The following is a 16,651-nucleotide window of genomic DNA, read 5'->3' on the forward strand; positions in this document are numbered from 1 at the left end:
CAAAAGGAAATTTCCAGAAAAGTTTCTTTTGAGTGTTTATAAGCGTTTTATGCATCGAAACGATATATGGGGAAAGGAAACGAGATTTCCAGAAACATGTCTTTTCAGTGTTTACACGCATGCTAGGCACCAAAACGCTAAAGAGCATGGAAATCACCCTATATGGAATACAAAACTACATTATAAGAAACTTGTCTTTTGTGTGTGTGTTTTTTTTTTTTTTAGCTTATGTACCAAAACAATAAAACGCATGCATGCATGCATGGAAAAAATATATATATATATAAAACGCATAGATTTTACATGGCAAAAAAAAAAAAAAAAAAAATCACCAAAAACGTGTGTTTTGAGTGTATTTTACATTGTTAGATACAAAAACGGCAAAATTCATTCAAAGAACTTTATATTGGAAAAAGGAAACGAGATTTTGAAAAACCTGTCTTTTGAGTGCTAATGAAAACGATAAAAAAAAAATAATGGAAAGCGCCATATACTGAAAAAAAAAGACCAAAAACGTCTCTTTTCAGGGTTCTTGAGATATGTCCTAAAATAGTGGAATGCATGGGAAAAAATCCCTGTATAGAAAAACAGTATAACTACCATAAACGTATATTTAGCATGTTTTTGAGCCTGTTACGTAGAAAAATGCAAAAACGCGTACAAAGTTCTCTATATGGGGAAACGAAAAGACTACCTGAAACGTGTTTTGTAAGAGCTTTTGAGCTTTTTAGGTACCAAACTGTTAAACGCATGAATAGCACTCTATATCGAGAAACAAAACAACATTAGCAAACACGTATATTTTTATTTATTTATTATTTTTTTTTACATTATTAGGTACGAAAACGCCAAAATACCTGCAAAGACCCTTATATGGGAAAATGAAAGGATATTACCAGAAACGTGTATTTTCAGTGTTTTTAGCGTGTTAGATACCAAAACGCTTAGATAAACATAGAATTAACACTAGATGGGAGTACAAAGCAACATTAAGAAAAAACGTATCTTTCAAGGTGTCATGAAAATCTTACGTACCAAAACGCTAAAACGTATGCAAAACACAGTTCATGTAAAACTACAGTAAACTAGAATAACCTAACTTAACCTAACTAACAAATCTTTTGAGTTTTCAAGCAAGTTACGTAGAAAAATGTCAAAATTAACGCGAAGTACCTTATATTGTGAAACAGAAAGACATTATAAGAAACAAGTATTATAATTGCTTTTGAGTTTCTCAGGTACAAAATTGCGAAAACGCGTTTAATACCACTCTATATGGAGAGACAGAATAACATTATCAAAAACAATTATTTTGAGTAATTCTGACATTATGTATAAAAACGCAACAGTGCATGAGAAGTATCCTATTTTTGGAAAGTAAAAGACATTAAAAGAAACGTGTATTATGAGTTTTTTTTTTTTTTTTTTTTAGGTGTGAAAACGCACTCTATATGGAAAAATAGAACATTACAAAAAATGTGTATTTTGAGTGTTTTTCACATTGTTTGAAAGCAAAACGCCAAAATATATGTAAAGCACCCTCTATAGTGAAATTAAACGACATTACAAGAAACGTATCTTATAAGTGTTTTTGTACATGTTAGACGACAAAACACTAAAAAGTGTGGAAAGTACTCGATATTGAAAATATATATATATATATATATATATATGTATATATATATATATATATATATATATATATATATATATATATATATATATATATATATATATATATATATATATATATATATATATATATATATATATATATATATATATATATATATATATATATATATATATATATATATATATATATATATATATATATATATATATATATATATATATATATATATATATATATATATATATATATATATATATATATATATATATATATATATATATATATATATATATATATATACGATATATATATTATCAAAAATGTTCTTTTCAGTGTTTTGAGGTACTTACCTACGAAAAAAGCTTAAAGCATGGAAAATTCCCTTAACTGAGACGCAGAAAAACATTACTAAAATTAAGTATTTTGAGTGTTTTTGAGCTTGTTACGTATATAACTGCCAAAATGCATGCATAGTAAGTACCCTGTATAGGCAAACAAAAGGACATTACGAGCAACGTGTATTAGGAGTGTTTTTGAGCTTGTTGAACACGATGAATGGCAGTATATATGGAGAAAAGAACATTATCAAAAACTTGTATTTTGAGTGATTTTTTTTTTTTTTTTACATTGTTAGGTACCAAAATGAAGAAATATCTGAGAAACACTCTATATATGGAAACAAAGCGAAATTACCAGAAACGTGTCTTTTTAGGGTTTTGAGCGTTTTAGGCACCAAAACCCTAAAATGCATGGAAATCCTTTATTTTCAATACAAAACAACATTACTAAAAAGGTGTCTTTTGTGTGTTTTTTAGCTTCTTAAGTACTAAATCGATAAAATTCTTACATAAGTACCATTATGGAGAAACAGAATAACATTACCAAAAATGTGTATTAAAAGTGTTTTTCAACTTGTTATGTACAGAAACGGCAAAATGCATGAAATTTACCCTATATGGTGAAACATAACTACATGCAGAAAAGAACATTATCAAAAACGTGTTATGAGTGTTATTCATATTGTTATGTACGAAAACGTGTTAATTCATGCAAAATATCCTATATTTAATTACGAAAAGACATTTCGAAAAAAGTGTTATGATTTTTTTTTTTTTAGCTTAGTGTCCAAAACTCAATAGCATTATATATGGAGAAACAGAACAACATCAGGTACCAAAAACGTGTATTTTGGGTGTCTTTTGCTTTGTTAGGTACAAAACTGCCAAAATGCATGCAAAGCACTGTATATGAGGAAATGCCGTTTCCAGATACGTATCTTTGGAGTGTTTATAAGCATGTTATATATATATCAAAACGCAAAAAATGCATGGAAATACCATGGGAATACCAAACAACATTACAAAAAAATAGTCTATATTGAGTGTTTCAGCTTCTAACGTTCCAAAACGATAAAACGCATGGAAAACTCTTTTTATGGAAAAAGAATAATATCATGAAAAACAAATATTTTAAGTATTTTTTGTGTTTATTACGTATATAAAGGACAAAATGCAAGGAAAGTACCTTATATGGGGCACCGAAAGAACATTACTAGAACTGGGTACTATAAGTGCTTTTGATCGTCTTACGTATTAAAACGCTAACACGCATGAATAGGAAAACAACATTATCAAAAATATGCATTATGAGTGTTTTTCACATTTTTAGATTGCAGAAAGCCAAAAGGCATGTTAAGCACCCTCTATTGTGATTTGAAACTCCATTTCCAGGAACATGTCTTTTGAGTGTATTTTGATGCGTTTTAGGCATGAAAACACTAAAACGCATGGAAAACACCTTAAATGAGAGAAAAAAAAATTACCAAAAACGTGTCTTTTGAGTGTTTTTCTTTTTTTTAGCTACTTATATATCAAAACACTAAACAGCATGTAAAAACAATATAGAGAAACACAAAAACTTAAAAAAAAAGTGTATTTTCAATGTTTTTGAATATATATATTGAAAGTACACTACAACGGGAAACTAAAGAACATTACGAGAGACGTGTATTTTGAGTGGCTTTGAGCTTCTTAGGTACCAAAACGCTGCAACGCAAGAATATCACTGTATATGAAGAAACAGAATAACAATGCAAAAAATGTGTATTTTGTGATTTTTTTTTCACATCGTTTGACAACAAAACACCAAAATGCATGCAAAGCAACCTCCAAGGTGAAATAAAACTACATTAAAGGAAAGGTATATTATGAGCGTTTTTGTACATGTTTGACAAAAATTATTGAAAGCACCCGATACTGGAAAACAAAATAACATTACTAGTAAAAACGTTCCTTTGTGAGTGTTTTTCGCCTACTTAACTAACAAAACCCTACAACGCATGTAAAACCACCTTTACTGAGACACAGGGTAACATTATCAAAAAACAAGTATTATGAGTGTGTTTCTGCTTGTTACGTACATAAACGATAAAATGCATGAAAAGTAAACTACATCGGGAAACTAAAGAACATTACGAGAGACGTGTATTTTTAGTATTTTTGATCTTCTTAGTCACCAAAACGCTGAAACGCATGAATGAAACAATCTATATGGAAAATAATGAAAATGAAAGAAGAGAAAAATGGGAAAACGAAAGGATATTACGAAATACATGATTTAGGAGTGTTTTCTGTGCTTCTGTGCGAAAAAAAAGTGTTGAATAGCACTCCATATGGAAAAACAACAATATTACCAAAAAACATGTATTTTAAATTTTTTTTTTTAACACTGTCAAGTACCAAAACGTCATTATGCATGCAATGTGCTATATATAGGAAAGAGAAACGACATTAAGAATACGTATCTTTTGAGTATCTTTGTGCATGTTATACAACAAATCTCTAAAAAGGTTGGAAAGAGCCCTATATGTGAAAACAAAACGAGTGTTTCAATTTTTTTTTTTTAGCTACATACGTGCTAAAAAGCACGCAAAACACCCTTTATGAAGACGAAGAGTAACATTACCAAAAACACGTATTCTCAGTGTTTTTGAGCTTGTTACGTACATAAACGCCAAAATGCATACAGAGCAACCTGTATGGGGAGACAAAAAGACATTACGAGAAACGTGTATTAAGATTATTTTTGAGTTTCTCAAATATCAAAACACTAAAACGCGTGAAGAGCTCTCTATATTGAAAAAAAAAAACAGAATAACTCTACCAAAAAACGTGTATTTTGAGTGCACTTCACATTGTTTGGTACGAAAAAGTCAAAATGCATGTAAAGCACTTTATATAGGGAAATCAAACAGCATTTTAAGAAACGCCTTTGTTGAGTGATTATGGATATATTAGGCATCAGAACGCAAGAAAGCTACTAAAACGGAGGCAAAACACCCTATATGGAGAAACAGTATAACTTTAGCTAAAACATGTATTTTTCAGAGTTTTTGAGCTTGTTACGTACAAAAATTTTGAAATGCATGGAAAGTACTCTATATGGGGAAATAAAATGATAGTAAGAGAAACGTGTTTCATGAGATTTATTAAGCTTCTCAGGTACCAAAACATTAAAAGGCGCGAATAGCACTCTGTGTGGAGAAACAAAACTTCATTAGCAAAGACGTGTATTTTGAGTGTTTTCCCATTGTTAGGTACCAAACGCCAAAATGCATGCAAATCCACTTATATGGGAAAACGAAAAGGCTTTAACACAAACGTGTCTTTTGAGTTTTTTTTTTTTCAGCGTGTTAGGCACGATAAACAGTAAAAAGCATAGATATCACCCTGTATGGAAAAATAAAACATTAGCAAAAACGTTTCTTTAGAATGTTTTAAACCATTTATGCACCAAAACGTTAAAACGCATGCAAAACATCTTTTCTAGAGAAACAGAACAACATAACCCCAAAACAAGTATTTTGAGTGTTTTCACTTTGTAAGGTACCAAAACGCCAAAAAGCATACAAAACAGCTTATACTGGATAAGAAAACGAGATTTCCAGAAACATTACTTTTCAGTGTTTATGTCTGCGCTAGAAATCAAAATACTAAAAAGCATGGAAAACACTTTATAAGTAAAAACAAAACTTTAACAAAAACGTCTCTTTTTAGTGTTTTGAGCTACCAACCAAAACGCTAAAACGTATGTGAAACGCCCTTCATGGAAAAAGAGTATATTAAAAAAAAAAACAGGTATTTCGAGTGTTTTTTTTTTATATTGTTACGTAGAAAAATGCTAAAAATGCGTGGAAAGTACTCTATATAGGGAAAAGAGAAGATATTACTAGAAAGTTGTGTTAAAGTTTTTGAGCTTTTTCAGGTACCAAAACGCTAAAACGAATGAATAGCACTCTATAAGGTAGGCGCACACTTGTTCGCATCGTACGGACGGCACGCATCGTATTCATCGGATTGTTTTTGGGGTCAGCGCACATTGGTCCGCATCGTACGGACGGCACGCATCGTATTCATCGGATTGTTTTTGGGGTCAGCGCACATTGGTCCGCATCGTACGGACGGCACGCATCGGACGGATCGGATTTTCTGCGCACATTGTCGGCATTGGACCATTCACCACCCGCAGTTGTGAAGCTGAGCTCTCTCTGGAAGGACATACTCCATATTTTCCTAGTGTATAAAGTTGTGAAAATGTTGAACAGTGATAGTGAAGAGGAAGAAATTGTAGTGGTTAGCTGTATGCTGGCAGAAGAACAGAAAGTTAAAAAAAGGAAAACATGGATTCACAACATAAACAGGAAAAGGCTGGAATTTAGAGAAAAATCTAAAAACAGTCAGTGAGTTAATATAACATTATATATTATGTATAAGCAAAGCATAGCTATGCAAACAGAGCGCGACGGCGCTCTGGCTGCAACTGACGATGAGGTCGCACATTTGCCGGCAAATGCCGTAGAGGCCATCCGCATCGTTCGTACGCATCGGATTGAATGCTCTTTCGGGGATCCTCGTCGGCATTGCCGATGTCCGATGCGTACGACGCGGTCAAATGCGCGCAGACCCATTTGAAATAATGTAAAGAATACTAAAATCCGATGCGTACGATGCGTGCCGTCCGTACGATGCGAACAAGTGTGCGCCTACCTATATGGAGAAACAACAACACTACAAAGAATATATTTTGAATGTATTTGATATTCTTAGGTACCAAAAACGCTAAAATGCATAAAAAGCATATGGAGAAACGTGTCTTTCGAGTGTTTGCGAGCGTGCTACGATTCGAAACTCTAAAAAGCATGGAAAGAACTTTCTATGGGAAAAGAAAAAGAACATTACCAAAAAACGATTCTTTCCAGTGTTTTCAGCCACTTACGTAAGAAAACGCTAAAACGCATGTATCTTTTTATGGAAAAAGAAAATAAATACCAAAAAAGTAGTGTTTTGAGCATGTTACAAAAGGCCAAAACGCTTCAAACTACTTTAAATGTAGAAAAAAAAAAAAAAAAAAAAAAAACATTACGAAAAACGTGTATTATGAGTGTTTTTTACGCTTCTTAGGTACCAAAACATTAAAATGCACTGTATATGGAGAAGCAGAAAAGCATTAACAAAGCGTGTATTTCACGTGTATTCTAAATTTTTAGCGTCTTGTGAGTGTTTTTAAGCTACTTACGTACCAAAACGCTAAAACGCATACATAACACCTTTTGTGTAGAAACAATAACATTATCAAAAACAAGTGTTTCGTGTTTTTTTTTTTAAGCTTGTTAAGTACATAAACGCCAAAATACATGCAAAGTACGCTGTATGGGGAAACGTAAAATAACGTTACCAAAAACGTGTGGTAGCAATGATTTTGAGCTTTTTGAGTACCAAAACCCTAAATAGCATAAATAGCACAATATGGAGAAACAGTACAACTTTACAAAGAATGTGTATTTTGAGTGCATTTCACTTTGGTAGTTACTAAAACGCCAAACTGAATGTAAAACACTCTATATGGTGAAAGGAAATGAGATTTCCATAAGCGTGTCTTTTTAGTATTTATGAGCGTGCTAGGTACTAAAACACTAAAAAAAACATGGAAAGAACGTCATATGGGGGAAAAAAAAGTAATTACCAAAAGCTTCTCTTTTTGGTGTTTTTTGAGCTACTTACGTACCGAAAGGCTAGAATGCATGCAAAGCACACATTATGGGAAAACATCATAACTGCCAAAAAACGTGTAGTTTGAGTGTTTTTCAGATTCTTACGTAGAAGATGCAGTTCCCTATATGGGGGTAACGAAAGAACATTACGTGAAACGTTTGTTATGGGTGCTTTTGAGCTTCTTATGTACCAAAACGCTAAGACGCATGCATTTCACCCGCTGCGAGACATGGACAATAAGATTTTTTTCCCTTTTTTCCCATATTGTTCTGATATACGTATTTTCCTTTGGTCTGTTATGAAAATGTATTTATTTCTCTTTGAGTACAACATTGTATATGGAGAAACAGAACAACATTGCCAAATACATGTATTTTCAAATTTTTTTTTTTTTTACATCGTTAGGTATCAAAACGCCAAAATCCACGCACTCCCTTAAATAGGAACAAAACAACTGACATCTCAAGAAACGTATCTTTTAAATGTATTTGTGCATGTTAGACAATAGAACCCTTTAAAAAAAAGAAAACATGGAAAGCAATAGAACAAAATAGAACAAAACAACAGTACCAAAAAAGTGTCTTTTGAGTTTTTTTTTTTAACTACTTACGTACTAAATCACTAGAACGCATGAGAAACACCCTTTATGGAGAAACAGGGTAATATTACCAAAAATAAGTATTTTGAGTGTTTTTGAGCTTGTTACGTACAAAAAACGCCAAAATGCATGAAAAGTAACCTATATCGGGAAACGAAAAGGCATTGCAATAAACGTGTTTTTTTGAGTTTCTTAAGTACCAAAACACTAAAACGCATGAACAGCTCTATATGGAGAAACAGAGCAACACCAAAAATATGTATTTTGAGTGAATTGTTAAGTACGAAAAAGCCAAAATGCACAAATAGCACCGTTATAGGGAAAGGAAAGGACATTTTATTAAACGTGTCTGTTGAGTGCTTATGAAAGTGTTAGACACTAAAATGCTAAAAAAACACTAGAAATAACCTATATGGGAAAACCAAACAACATTACCAAAAACGTCTTTTTTCATTACCGAAAACATTTTTTTCATTATTTTTAAGCAACTTGCGTACCAAAACGCTAAAACGCAGTGAAAACATCCTTAATAGAGAAACAGTATAACTTCATCAAAAACGTGAATTTTCAGAGTTTTTCAGGTTTTTTTTTTTTTTACGAAGAAAAATATTATAATGCATGGAAAGTACTCGGAAACGAAAAGATACTAAGAGAAAAATGTATTATGTGTGTTTTTGAGATTCTTAGGTACCAAAACGCTAAAACGCATCAATAGGAAGCTATATGGAGAAACATTACAATATTAAAAAAAAATAAAATAAATAAATAAAAATGTAATTTGAGTGTTTTTGAAATTGTTACATATAAAAAGGCCAAAATGCATCCAAAGAATCCTATATGGGGACATGAAAAGAAATTACTAAAAACGTGTATTATGTATGTTTTTGAGCTTCTTAGGGATCAAAAAGTTAAAACGCAATTAATAAAACTATATTTAGAAAAAGAACGTTACCAAAAACGTGTTTTTTTTTATTTCTCATTGTAAGGAGCCATAACGCAAAATTGGATGGAAAGCTCCCTATAGGGGAAAAAAAAAAAAAAAAATCCATAAACGTATATTTTGAGTTGTAATAAGCCTGTTAAACACCAAAACCCTAAACAGTACGAAAAGCACTCTTTATGAGAAAAGGAAACGCCATTACAAAAAAAAAATGAAAAAAAAAGAAACGTGTCTGAGTGCTCTTTATGTAATTATGTACCAAACCCTAACCTTTACCAAAAACAAATATTCTGAATGTTTTTGAGCTTGTTACGTACAAAAACACCAAAATGCATGAAAAGTACCCTATAATGAGAAACGAAAGAAGTGTTTTATGAGCGTTTTTGAGTTCTTAAGTCCCAAAACTCGAAAGTGCTTGAATAACACTCTATATGGAGACACAGAACATTACCAAATTACCAAAACATGAAAATGCATGAAAAGCACCCTATATGGGAAAAACAATATTTCGAGAAACATGCATTCTGAGTGTGTATGAGCGTGTTATGCACCAAAACTCCAAGAAAAAAAATGGAATGCACCATATATAGGAAAACAAAACAAAAACACTTCTTTTTTTTCAGTGTTTTAAGAAGCTACATACGTACCAAAACGCCAAAACGCATGGAAAACACCTTTCTCAGGAAAGAAAACAATAAAAATAACAAAAATAAGTATTTTGAGTGCTTTTAACTATCTTACGTAGAAAAAACACCCAAATAAAAAAAAAATCCGAGAAAAGTGTATTATGAGAGTTTTTGATATTTTTAGGTACCAAAACGCTAAAACAAATCAATAGGAACCAATATGGAGAAGGGAACGAGATTTTCAGTAACGTGTTTTTTAAGTGTTCATGAGCATGCTAATCACAAAAAAGCTAAAAAGCATGGAAAGCATTCTATACTTGAAAAAAAAAAAGTTTCAGTGTTTTTAAGCTACTTACGTACCAAAACGCTAAAACGCATATAAATCATCTTTTTAGGGAAGTACAGGATAACACTAGACAACACAAGTTTTGTAAATGTTTTAAAGTTTTTTTTTAAGTAGTAAAACGCCAAAACGCATGTAAAGTACCCTGTATAGGGAAACGTGTATCATTAGAGTTTTTGAGCTTATTAGGTACCAAAACAATAAAACGCATGAATAATAATCTATATGTAGAAGCAGATCAACATTACCAAAAACGTGTATTTTGAGTGTATTCCACATTGTTAGGTACCAAATAAAAAAACGCAAGCAAAGCACTCTATAAATGAAAAACAAACGAGATTTTCAGGAACACGTGTTTTGAGTGTTTTTGAGCGTACTAGTCACCAAAACGCTAATGAGCATGGAAAAACAAAACATTTCCAAAAACGTCTCTTTTCAGTGTTTTTCAGCTGAAAACAGAAAACATTATCCCAAAAACATAGATTGTGAGTATTTTTGAGCTTGGTAGGTACATAAACGGCAAAATGCATTCAAAATACCCTATATAGTGAAACAACACGTAATTAACAGACGCGTGTGTTTTGAATAGGTAACGAAACGCTAAAACGAGTGAAAACATTCTATATGAAGAAACTGAACAACATTTCAAAGAAATGTGTTTTGCGTGTTTTTTCACATTCTTAGATACCAAAACGCCAAAATGTATGCAAAACATTTTATTGACAAACGAATCGACATTACTTTAAACTTGCCTTTTCAGTGTTTCTCAGCGTTTTATGCACAAGACGCTAAAATTAATGGAAAGCAATTTATACTGGAATACAAAACAAAATTCACAAAAACTTGTTCTTTGAGTACTTTTTTTTTTATTTTCTTACGTACCATAATGTTAAAACGCACGCAAAATACCCTTTATGGAGAAACAGAAACAGAATAAAAGAGAATAAAACGTGGATATTCAGTGTTTTTGAGCTTCTTACGTAAAAAAAACGCCAAAATGCAAGCAAAGTCATCTACATGGGAAACCAAAACGATATTACAAGAAACGTGTATTACAAGTATTTCTGAACTACGTAGATATCAAAATGGTGAAACGTGTGAATAGCACTTTAAGTGGAGGGACAGAAAAACATTACCAAAAACATCTTTTTTGAATGTTTTTACATTGTTATTTACCAAAACGCCAAAATGCATGGAAAGCACCCTATGTGGCGAAACGAAAGGACACTACGAGAAACGTGTTTTGTGAGTATTTTTAAGCTTCTTAAGTACCAAAACTAGAAATGCGTCAATAGCACTCTATTTGGAGGAACAAAACATTGCCATAAACGTTTGTTTTGGATGTTTTTCACATTGCTATTTATCAAAGCGCCAAAATGCATGCAAAGCACTCTAGAGGAAAAAGAAACTACATTATCAGAAACATGTCTTTTAACTGTAGAGAGAAACAGAACAACGTAACGAAAAAAGAAAACTTGTATTTTTACTGTTTTTCATATTAATAAGTACCAAAACACCAAAATACATTCAAAACATTTTTTATAATGAAACGAAATGAAATTACCATAAACGTGTCATTTTGTTGTTTATGAACGTATTACTCACCAAACACCTAAAAATCATGGAAAACTCCCTATATGGAAACCAAAACAGCGTTATCAAAAAATTGTCTTTTGAAATTTTTTTAGCTTCTTTGCGTACCAAAATACAAAATCGCCTTTTAAGGACAAACAGAACATGAAAATTTTGAATTTTGAATGTTTTTGAGATTATTAGGTACCAAAAAGCTAAAAATGCATGGAAAGTACCCATTATAGGAAAGAAAACGATATTAACGGAAACGTAGAATATAAGTGTTTTCCATTTTCTTAGCTATGAAAACGGTAAGACACGAATACCAATTTATGTAGATAAATACAATAACATTACCAAAAACGTGTAGTATGAGCGATTACCACCATATTAGGGAACAATACGCAAAACTGCATACAAAGCACATTATAAAAATGATCAGAACTAGATTGCTTAAAATGTACATTGTTATTTTTTAGCAATTTAGGTACCAAAACATTAAAGTGAATACAAATGAAAAAAAAAAAAAAATAAAAAAAAATATATATATATATATATATATATATATATATATATATATATATATATATATATATATATATATATATATATATATATATATATATATATATATATATATATATATATATATATATATATATATATATATATATATATATATATATATATATATATATATATATATATATATATATATATATATATATATATATATATATATATATATATATATATATGTATTCCAAACGCTAAAGTGTAATCAAAGCATCCGAAACGATAATTACTCCCAGTGAGGTCTAAAGCACTGTTCAAGGGGTGCTGTGAACTTATCATTAAACCCAGCTGTGGCCTCACTGAACGTTTCCCTTTGTGTCTCACAACACAAGGGGGCAGTCACAGCCTGCCCTCTAAAGACAACTCTCTTCCTCCGCACAAACCTACAAGCACCTAATAACATACACACCCTTCACTCAAAAATTTTTAAATCATCATGGCGACTCCTACACCAGCCTCGGAGTCCCCATCTGGGGAGGGGACCATAAATGTCCCCAGGTCGGACTGTCTTTCTGTCGACGACCCCTAAGTGTCTTGACACCCCCCTCAACTTTTTCTTCATTAACTTCTGCAACATTCGCGGTCTAAGATCTAATTTTCAATCTGTAGAACACCACCTCTCCTCTTCTAAACCTCATCTTCTTTTCCTTACTGAAACTCAGGTGTCTGAAACAACTGACAGTAGCCCCTTTTCTGTTCCCTCCTACTTTCTCTATCCTCATTTTCGATCCAAAGCTGGATGCTGCGTTTATGTGCGCAATGACTTAACCTGCTCTCCTGCCCACGCTCTTGAATCTTCCGAGTTTTCCACCATCTGGCTACGACTACAGAGTCACTCTCATACTAAATTTATCTGTGCTGTATACCTCTCACCTAACTCCTCTGACTATAAGAAATTCTTTGACTACTTAACTTCCAAAGTGGAGCACATTCTGACCCTCTTCCCTTTTGCAGAGATCTCCATTCTTGGAGACTTCAATGTTCACCACCAGCTTCGGCTTTCCTCTCCCTTCACTGACCATCCTGGTGAACTAGCCTACAACTTTGCTATCCTCCATGACCTAGAGCAATTGGTGCAACACCCTACTCGTATTCCTGACCGTCTTGGAGATACGCCCAACATTCTTGACCTTTTCCTGACCTCTAATCCTTCTGGTTATGCTGTCACCCTTTCTTCTCCGTTGGGCTCCTCCGATCACAATCTCATATCTTTATCTTGTCCTATCACTCCAGTCCCTCCTAAGGATCCCCCTAAGCGAAGGTGCCTCTGGCGTTTTGCCTCTGCTAGTTGGGGGCACCTGAGGAGGTATTTTGCTGATTTTCCTTGGAATGACTACTGCTTCCGTGTCAGAGACCCGTCTTTGTGTGCTGAGCGCATAACAGAGGTGATAGTGTCTGGCATACAGGCATACATTCCTCACTCTTTTTCTCGTCCTAAACCTTCTAAACCTTGGTTTAACACAGCTTGTTCTCGTGCTATACATGATAGAGAGGTGGCCCACAAAAGGTACTTAAGCCTTCCATCACCAGAATCTCATGCACTTTATATTTCTGCCCGGAACCATGCCAAGTCTGTTCTCCAACTAGCCAAAACTCCTTCATTAACGGAAAATGTGAAAACCTTTCAAGATCTAACTCCCCTCGTGATTTCTGGCATCTAGCCAAAAATATCTCCAATAACTTTGCTTCTTCTTCTTTCCCTCCTCTATTTCAACCAGATGGCACCACTGCTATCACATCTATTTCTAAAGCTGAACTCTTTGCTCAAACCTTTGCTAAAAATTCTACCTTGGACGATTCTGGGCTTGTTGCTCCCTCTCCTCCACCCTCTGACTACTTCATGCCACCTATTAAAATTCTTCGCAATGATGTTTTCCATGCCCTCGCTGGCCTAAACACTCGGAAGGCTTATGGACCTGATGGGGTCCCTCCTATTGTTCTCCGAAACTGTGCCTCCGTGCTTGCACCTTGCCTAGTCAAACTCTTTCAGCTCTGTCTGTCAACATCTACCTTTCCTTCTTGCTGGAAGTTTGCCTACATTCAACTTGTTCCTAAAAAGGGTGACCGTTCTAATCCCTCAAACTACCGTCCTATTGCTTTAATTTCCTGCCTATCTAAAGTTTTTGAATCTATCCTCAACAGGAAGATTCTTAAACATCTATCACTTCACAACCTTCTATCTGATTGCCAGTATGGGTTCCGTCAAGGCCGCTCTACTGGTGATCTTCTGGCTTTCCTTACTGAGTCTTGGTCATCCTCTTTTAGAGATTTTGGTGAAACTTTTGCTGTTGCCTTGGACATATGAAAAGCTTTTGATAGAGTCTGGCACAAAGCTTTGATTTCCAAACTACCCTCCTACGGTTTCTATCCTTCTCTCTGTAACTTCATCTCAAGTTTCCTTTCTGACCGTTCTATTGCTGCTGTGGTAGACGGTCACTGTTCTTCTAAATCTATTAACAGTGGTGTTCCTCATGGTTCTGTCCTGTCACCCACTCTCTTCTTATTATTCATTAATGATCTTCTAAATCAAACTTCTTGTCCTATCCACACTTACGCTGATGATACCACCCTGCACTTTTCCACGTCTTTTCATAGACGTCCAATCCTTCAGGAGGTAAACATATCACGCAGGGAAGCCACAGAACGCCTGACTTCTGATCTTTCTAAAATTTCTGATTGGGGCAGAGCAAACTTGGTATTGTTCAATGCCTCAAAAACTCAATTCCTCCATCTATCAACTCGACACAACCTTCCAGACAAATATCCCCTCTTCTTCAATGACACTCAACTGTCCCCCTCTTCTACACTGAACATCCTCGGTCTGTCCTTTACTTATAATCTGAACTGGAAACTTCACATGTCATCTCTAGCTAAAACAGCTTCTATGAAGTTAGGTGTTCTGAGACGTCTCCGCCAGTTTTTCTCACCCCCCCAGCTGCTAACTCTGTACAAGGGCCTTATCCGTCCATGTATGGAGTATGCTTCACATGTCTGGGGGGGTTCCACTCATACTGCTCTTCTAGACAGGGTGAAATCAAAAGCTTTTCGTCTCATCAACTCTCCTCTAACTGACTGTCTTCAGCCTCTCTCTCTCACCACAATGTTGCACATCTAGCTGTCTTCTACCGCTATTTTCATGCCAATTGCTCTTCTGATCTTGCTAACTGCATGCCTCCCCTCCTTCCGCGGCCTCGCTGCACAAGACATTCTTCTTTCTCTCACCCCTATTCTGTCCACCTCTCTAATGCAAGAGTTAACCAGTATTCTCAGTCATTCATCCATTTCTCTGGTAAACTCTGGAACTCCCTGCCTGCTTTTGTATTTCCACCTTCCCATGACTTGAATTCCTTCAAGAGGGAGGTTTCAAGACACTTATCCATCAATTTTTGACCACTGCTTTGACCCTTTTATGGGACTGGCATTTCAGTGGGCATTTTTTTATTAGATTTTTGTTGCCCTTGGCCAGTGCCCTTCCTACATAAAAAAAATATATATATATATATATATATATATATATATATATATATATATATATATATATATATATATATATATATATATATATATATATATATATATATATATATATATATAGGAAAATAAAACAGCATTACCATTAGTGTGTCTTTTCAGTGCTTTTCCTTTTTTTTCGGTACCAAAACGTATAAAAGCATTGGAAAGATATCTTGGAAAAGAAAACTCTATCAAAACCGTGTCTTTAGAGTTCTTTTGACCTTACGTACGAAAACGCTAAAACGCATACAAATTACACTTTTCTAAAGAAACAAAACAACACACACATCCACTTTCGCGTTTTTTTTGTAGGTAACAATTTCAAAAACACTCAAAATATACCTTTTTGGTAATGTTATTCTATTTCTTCATTTTGGTTAATTTGCATCCGTTTTAGCGTTTTGTACGTAAAACACCGAAAAGACACGTTTTCAGTAATTTTGTTTTGGATTCCCATATAGATTGACTTCCTTGGGTTTTATCATGTTGGTTCCTAACATGCTGAAAAACAATCATAAGAGTTTTCTGGCAAAGACGTTTAATTTCCCCATATAGGTGGCTTTGCATGCACTTTAGGGGTTTGGTACACAACAATCCGAAAAAAAAGCTAAATTTAACTGTTTTTATAATGTTCTTATTTCATATAATTTCCTGAACTTTGCCCGAATTTTGGCACCTCGTTACCTGTGAAGATGACTAAGAATGAAAAAAAAAAATCGTATTTTTTTATTTATTTATTTTTTCTCAATAAAGAGTGTAATTTGTGGCTTTTAGCTTTTTCGTACTTAATGAACTTA

The sequence above is a fragment of the Scylla paramamosain genome, chromosome 28 (genome assembly GCF_035594125.1).
Source record: "Scylla paramamosain isolate STU-SP2022 chromosome 28, ASM3559412v1, whole genome shotgun sequence".
NCBI classification, from domain to species: Eukaryota; Metazoa; Arthropoda; class Malacostraca; order Decapoda; family Portunidae; genus Scylla; species Scylla paramamosain.